The sequence below is a fragment of the Dryobates pubescens genome, chromosome 20 (genome assembly GCF_014839835.1).
Source record: "Dryobates pubescens isolate bDryPub1 chromosome 20, bDryPub1.pri, whole genome shotgun sequence".
NCBI classification, from domain to species: domain Eukaryota; kingdom Metazoa; phylum Chordata; class Aves; order Piciformes; family Picidae; genus Dryobates; species Dryobates pubescens.
The window spans coordinates 11141461-11147564 of record NC_071631.1 but is presented as its reverse complement, the minus strand read 5'-3'; positions in this window follow the sequence as shown (position 1 = coordinate 11147564).

Sequence of the window (6104 nt, the reverse complement as noted above, 5' to 3'; positions counted from 1 at the left end):
GTTTCAGTGAAAATGAGATCCCAAACTGGTGTGAAGTGATGTAGCTGAAATTACTTAAGCCACTATAGCAAAGTAGTTGGGTGGTATTTCATTTTGGCAAGAAAATGGTATTTTAGCTGCTTGTGTATGTGTGTGTGTGTGTGTGTGTGAACCTTGAGGCTTTCAGATTTAAAATTTCCTATGATGATTTGACATTTTGGTCTTAGGCAGCTGCCACGGTGAGAGTATCACTCTCCTTGAAAATGAAGGGATAGAAAAGGCTCTGCTCCTCTGCATGCTCCTGTGCAAGCCATCAGCTTCTCCCCACGCAGGAGAAACTTCATCCAAACTCTATTTCTTTTCTTATTTTAAACCTTCTGAAAATTCCTTTCTGTGAAACAAAACCCTCCAGAGATTCTTGGTGTTTGAGCTTGGTTTTGTCTTACTGTAATTGAATCAAATTGAATACATGCACTTCTAACGTCCTTTGCAGCATTCTGTGAGTGTTGCACCTCTTGGTTTATTATTTATTAGTTGATATTTATTTATTAATGACTCCAAAGTAGGGTCCAAGCCCACTATTTGCACCCTCAAGGATCTCCTGGGAGACACCTTTCTCCTGAGTGTTTGGGGTTTCTAGAATCAAATCTCCTTGCTGTAAGCCCCAGAAGGCATTTTGTGGCCTCTCCTTGGAAACCTTGTATCTGTCAGCATCTCCTCCCTCCCACAGGACGTATACTCCCCACTCTACCCTTCCACATCACACCCATGGCCCCAGGTGTGATTGGGCCAGGGGAAAGAGGCTCTGTTTTCCTATTAGGTAGGAGTGGCCTGAAAACCCTTATTGAACCATGAGGTAATGATGCAAGAGGTTCATTAGAGGCTAATCCTGAGCAGTAATTAAGTAGCCAGGAACAATAAGGTTCTGCTGGGTCACCTTCTCTCTTAGTTGCTGCTGGAGAAGCTTGTGGTTCCAGAGCTCTCTCATGCACAGTGGGAAGAAACATAAATTTTTATATATATATAAAAATGCACACAAAGGTATACCTGAAATGTCCTCCAGTGCTGCTCCCCTTGTGTCTATTTTGCCAGCAGGCTTGGAAGCCTCCAGGAAGGTCAAGGTAAGGCAAGAGTGCCCACCAGGCAGTAACTCCCTCCTGGCAGGGATGCAGATCAAGAGCTGAGCTGTTTTGGCTGCTGATGAAGGTGATGCTGTGGTGAGGTGAGGTCCGGGCAGGTGTTTTGGGGCAATCTGGTCCTGCTTAGGTGAGCAAGGAGAGAGCAAATCCCTACAACCTGGGAAGCCCCAGATGAACCTTGTTGCTTTGTTTCAGAGGCGCCCAGTGATAGGCCAGGGGCCAATAGGCACAAACTAGAGCACAGGAGGTTTCATTTGAGCTTAAGGAGAAGCTTCTTTGCTGTGAGGGTACTGGAGGAGCAGGAGAGAGGCTGTGGAGTCTGCTTCTCTGGAGATTTTCCACATCTTTATGGAAGCTTTCCTGTACAACCTGATCTAGGCAAGCCTGTTAGGGTGGATGGGACCAGATCTCCAGAGATCCCTTCTAACTCCCACCATTCTGTGATTTCTCTGGACAAAAGACTGAAGACCTGTGTCCTTTCATCACCTTTGAGCAGGCAAGACCCAAAGGTATGTTATCAGGGTGGGGTTCAGCCACATCTCTCTGTGGCAGGGTAAGGAGCTGACTTGGGGGTGGTGTACATGGTTTGGGGGCTTTTAGCAGTCAGCATTCTGCTGGCAGGTCCTTCTGATGCCTTGTTAATGCTGTTTGTCAGGGCTGTGTGTTCATTTTCCCAGCTGTGGGAAGATAGCCCCATGGGCTGTTCAGGGTGTGCTAGGAAATTAAATAGTCTTGTTAGCTGTGCAAAATCAGCATGTCCATGATGGGAATGCTGTGTGAACAGGCAAAATACCCAAGGAAATACTCCTCCCCTCAGGAGAGGGAGCTGAGAAATATTTATTTCCTCCTTCTTTCCTTATGAGATTTATTTGTTTACTTTCAATTATTTTTTTCCACCACCACAAAAGATTACCAGTCAGACCTAACAAGAAAAAACAGCATTTTACCTCCTTGCTTTTCTCACCCAGATTTAGGATCTGCTGGTGGATTCTCCACCCTGCTGTGGGGGCCAGCTTGCTCCACCAGCTTTCCCTCCCCCAGAACGACATCAGCTCTTTAACTTCTCTCTCTGCACACTGGCTGTCTTGGAACATCTTACAGCTGTGACTCCTGGGGCAGGAAGCAGGGTGTCCCCAGCACTCTGGGTGCCACCCCACCCACCCTGCCACAGCTGGGGTGCTCAGCTGACCTTTTCCCCATGCACAGCAGGGTTTCTGTCTCTTGCTATTGTGGAGACCTCCAACAGCAGCTTGTTCCCATGGATACAGTGGATTATACAAAGGGAAGAGCTGCCTCTTTGCTTTATCTCCTTGTGAGGTTTTGTATACCTTAGATTTTGGCTTATGGGGACCTCGGTGGTTATAATGGGCTGGTGATGGCTGCAGTGATTACCCTGGGTATCATCAATTGCCAATCAGCCTTCCCTGATATAACCTTTGAAAGGAAATGAGAAGTGGCTCTTTTCAGCGGTGTCCAGTGATGGGAAAAGGAACAATGGGCACAATCTGGAACCCAGGAGGTTTCACTTTTATTTAAGGGAAAAAATCTTTACTTTGAGGGTGCCAGAGCCCTGGAGCAAGCTGCCCAGAGAGGTTATGGAGTCTCTGTCTCTGGAGAGATTCCAAATCCACCTGGACATTGTGATCCTGGTTGGTCTGCTCTGGGTGTGGGGGAGGTTGGACTAAATGATCTTTAAAGGTCTGTTCTGACCATTCCGTGATTCTGTTTGAGGAATACACTGGCTCTAAGTGGATATTTTCACACCCTGAGCAGTTTTCACTGTGGTGTTCTGCAGGCGCTGCCCAGCATTTTAAATCAAACCATCTCAGAAATCCCTAAGCCTCCCCTCTCTCTCTCCATTTCCAGTGAAAGGAGAAAGTTTCACACACAAATTGTGATTAATACTCCTTGAATATATGCAGTGCCAGTGCTCAAGGTTATTCCCCAAGAAGCCATCACTTTGGTCACAGGCTCCAGATAAATCTTCTGGCTGTGATGAGATACAGCTGCTTTTAATGTTTAATGTCAGGGCAGTGTGAATTCGTTTCTCTGAGAGGCAAACCACGTGTGGCTGGGCTGCAGAGGAGGTGTTTGTTGACATGGGCCAGTTCAGGTTTGCACACTGAAGCTGGTGCAGCGTAAGGGCTCCCTAAGCTGGTGCACTGGGGCTTGGAATCATTCATTTTGGAACAAAGTCCCTCTTGCCCCAACTGCACGTAGGCAAATCCCCAGACATGAAGTTCAGCTCTTTGTTGCTAATCAACAAAGTGTGTAGGCACATGCTGAAATCCCCTGGACTCCAGCAGGATCCATATCAGAGCCAAAATGAAGCCCACGTGAAGCTCTGCTGAGCAAGAGCTGTCTTAGTGGGCCATATTTAAAAGCAACTGGTTGCAGGCTTCTTGTGACAGAAGGGCTGGAAAGCACAGAAGAAGAGACAGTAAAAAGACATGACCAGAGATTTTTTTTCCCTTTCCTCTGGTGGTAAGATCTTTAATGAGGTGTATGTTCCCAAAAATGTAGCCCTGAGGTTCTCCCATCTGCCTGGCATCTTGACATGCACCAGCTTCCTGCTGCTACTGCAGGAGCAGAATCTGCTGAGGAAGCTGAAAGGTATTATTTAATTAATAGCAGATAATTTGCATAACTCCTGACATGTCACTCAGCTCCTCCGGAGCTCAGGGACTTCACTTCCATGGGAAACTGAAGATTTTTGAAGCCAGGGGACACTGTCAGTGTCCCACTATGAGCAAGGAGAAAAGTATCTTAACTTTCAAGGTGCTGTTGTGTCAGCACAGGTCAGGTCCTGCTCATTTCTTTATATCTGATAAGTAAATCTATAGTATTTAGACCTAGCACAGCTGAGTCCTCTTTGGTCCTCAGTGTTGGTTTCATCTGTCTCCAGCTTGGCTCATCAAAGGCTTCCCCAGTGAGGAGATAAGGGAAGCATCCCAAGGTACTTGCCAAGGCTGTGGCGTGCCCAGCCAACATCTTGCACTGAAATAATTGCAGCTCTTTGAGCTGCCTTACCTCAACTACTAGAGGAGTTCAAAGATCTTGTTACAGATTCCAGGTCTGGGCTTCCCAATTCAAAAGGGACAGGCAACTACTGGAGAGAGTCTGAGGGAGGCTATGAAGATGCTCAGGAGACTGGAGCATCTCCCTGACAATGAGAGGCTGAGACACCTGGGGCTGTTTAGCCTGGAGAAGAGCAGCCTCAGGGGGGATCTTCATCAATGACTAAAGGGTAGGGGACAAGAAGATGGGGACAGACTCTATCAGTGGTGCCCAGTGATAGCACAACAGGCAAAGAGCACGAACTAGAACACAGGAGGTTTCACCTGAACTTAAGGAGAAACTTCTTTGCTGTGAGAGTGCTGGAGCCCTGGAGCAGGGTGCCCAGAGAGGCGGTGGAGTCTCCTTCTCTGGAGAGATTCCAAACCCACCTGGACACTGTGATCCTGGGCAGCCTGCTGTGACTGACCCTGCTTTAGCAGGGGGCTTGGACTAGATAATCTCCAGAGATGCCTTCCAACCCCTGTCATCTTGTGATCTGAGTGAAAGCTTTCATTTACCCTTGAAAAGCAAATTATGTTTTGTTTTACCAGAAATTACAGGGTCTGTTTCTTGAGAGAGCATCTCCAGTTCCTCCTGGGCTTAAGGAACTTTGGAATGACCCTTGTTTGTCCAGGACAATAGGATTATCTATTATTTAGTATTACTATTCATAATTTAGATGAACACAGAGGGTTTCTCTAGCAGTGCAGAATACATACATAGAAAATCCCTGCCAAATTATTTATTTCCATATAAATTATGTACTGTCAAAACTGCTCTCCTGATCTGAAGGTTAAAGGCTTCATCACAGAAATGTAGCAGCTCCTCAACTTTTCAATCAGAATGTGATTATTTACAGAAGGGGGGGGAAGCATTCTGATGGTTGTGGGTTTCCTCTTGATCTGCTTCAGCAGCTCTGTCTGACTGAGAGCAGCTGAAATAAATGAAATGAAAATACGAACGTGGGGTTGTTTCATCTTCTCGTAGAAAGTAGGTCATATCCCCAACCAAGCTGTATTTTATTCATGTAAATATATCTTTACAATTAAAAATGCAACAAAAACTACTTTCATGTCAACAGAGCTGAGACTGGTGAAACTGGGTTGAGGCTGCTACTGGTTTTCCTTGGGGCATGGCCATGCTGCTGTTCAGGCAGGTCCCATGTCCTCTGCCATGCATGTGGGGCCCTAAACCACCAGTCTGGGAGCAGGGAAGCTGAGTGAAGCAGGAGAGAGGAGTGAAAGCACTTAAAACTCTCCAGATTGAGTTCCATGTAGGAATAATTATGGCTGCTATTTTAAGAAGTTGTTTAATGATGTTAAACCGATGACAGGCTGAGATTTTAACACTGCCACCTCCACACTCCTGGGGCTTTTTCTTTTCTCCCCCTCCCCACACATCAGCTCTGGTGTATTTGCATTTTTTCCAAGCCTGTTACCAATTATCATTCTCAAAGGCTCTTGAGCAAGCTGGGAATTGCTTTGCAAGAGAGAAGAAGATGAGACATTGAACTACAACAACATGTACAACAGTGGGTACCTATAGTGTTTGTGGCACAGATTGGACCCCAGGAGGCTCCATCTGAACATGAGGAAAAGCTTCTTTCCTGTAAGGGTTCAAGAGCCCTGAAGCAGGCTGCCCAGAGAGGTTGTGAAGCCTCCTCTGGAGAGATTCCAAGCCCACCTGGACATCGTGATCCTGGACAACTTGCTGTGGGCAACCTTACTTTAGCAAGGTGTTGGACTAGATGATTTCCAGATGCCCCTTCCAATGTCCACCACGTTGGGATTTTGTGATATAGATTGGCATGTTGGTACTTTGAGAAGTTTGGATGAAAGGTGTTGCTGTTGGTATGCAGACAGGTAATTGATAATTATTTTTTGGGGGGAGGCTTAATCTTTTGTTTGCCCTGCATGGTAACGAGCACAG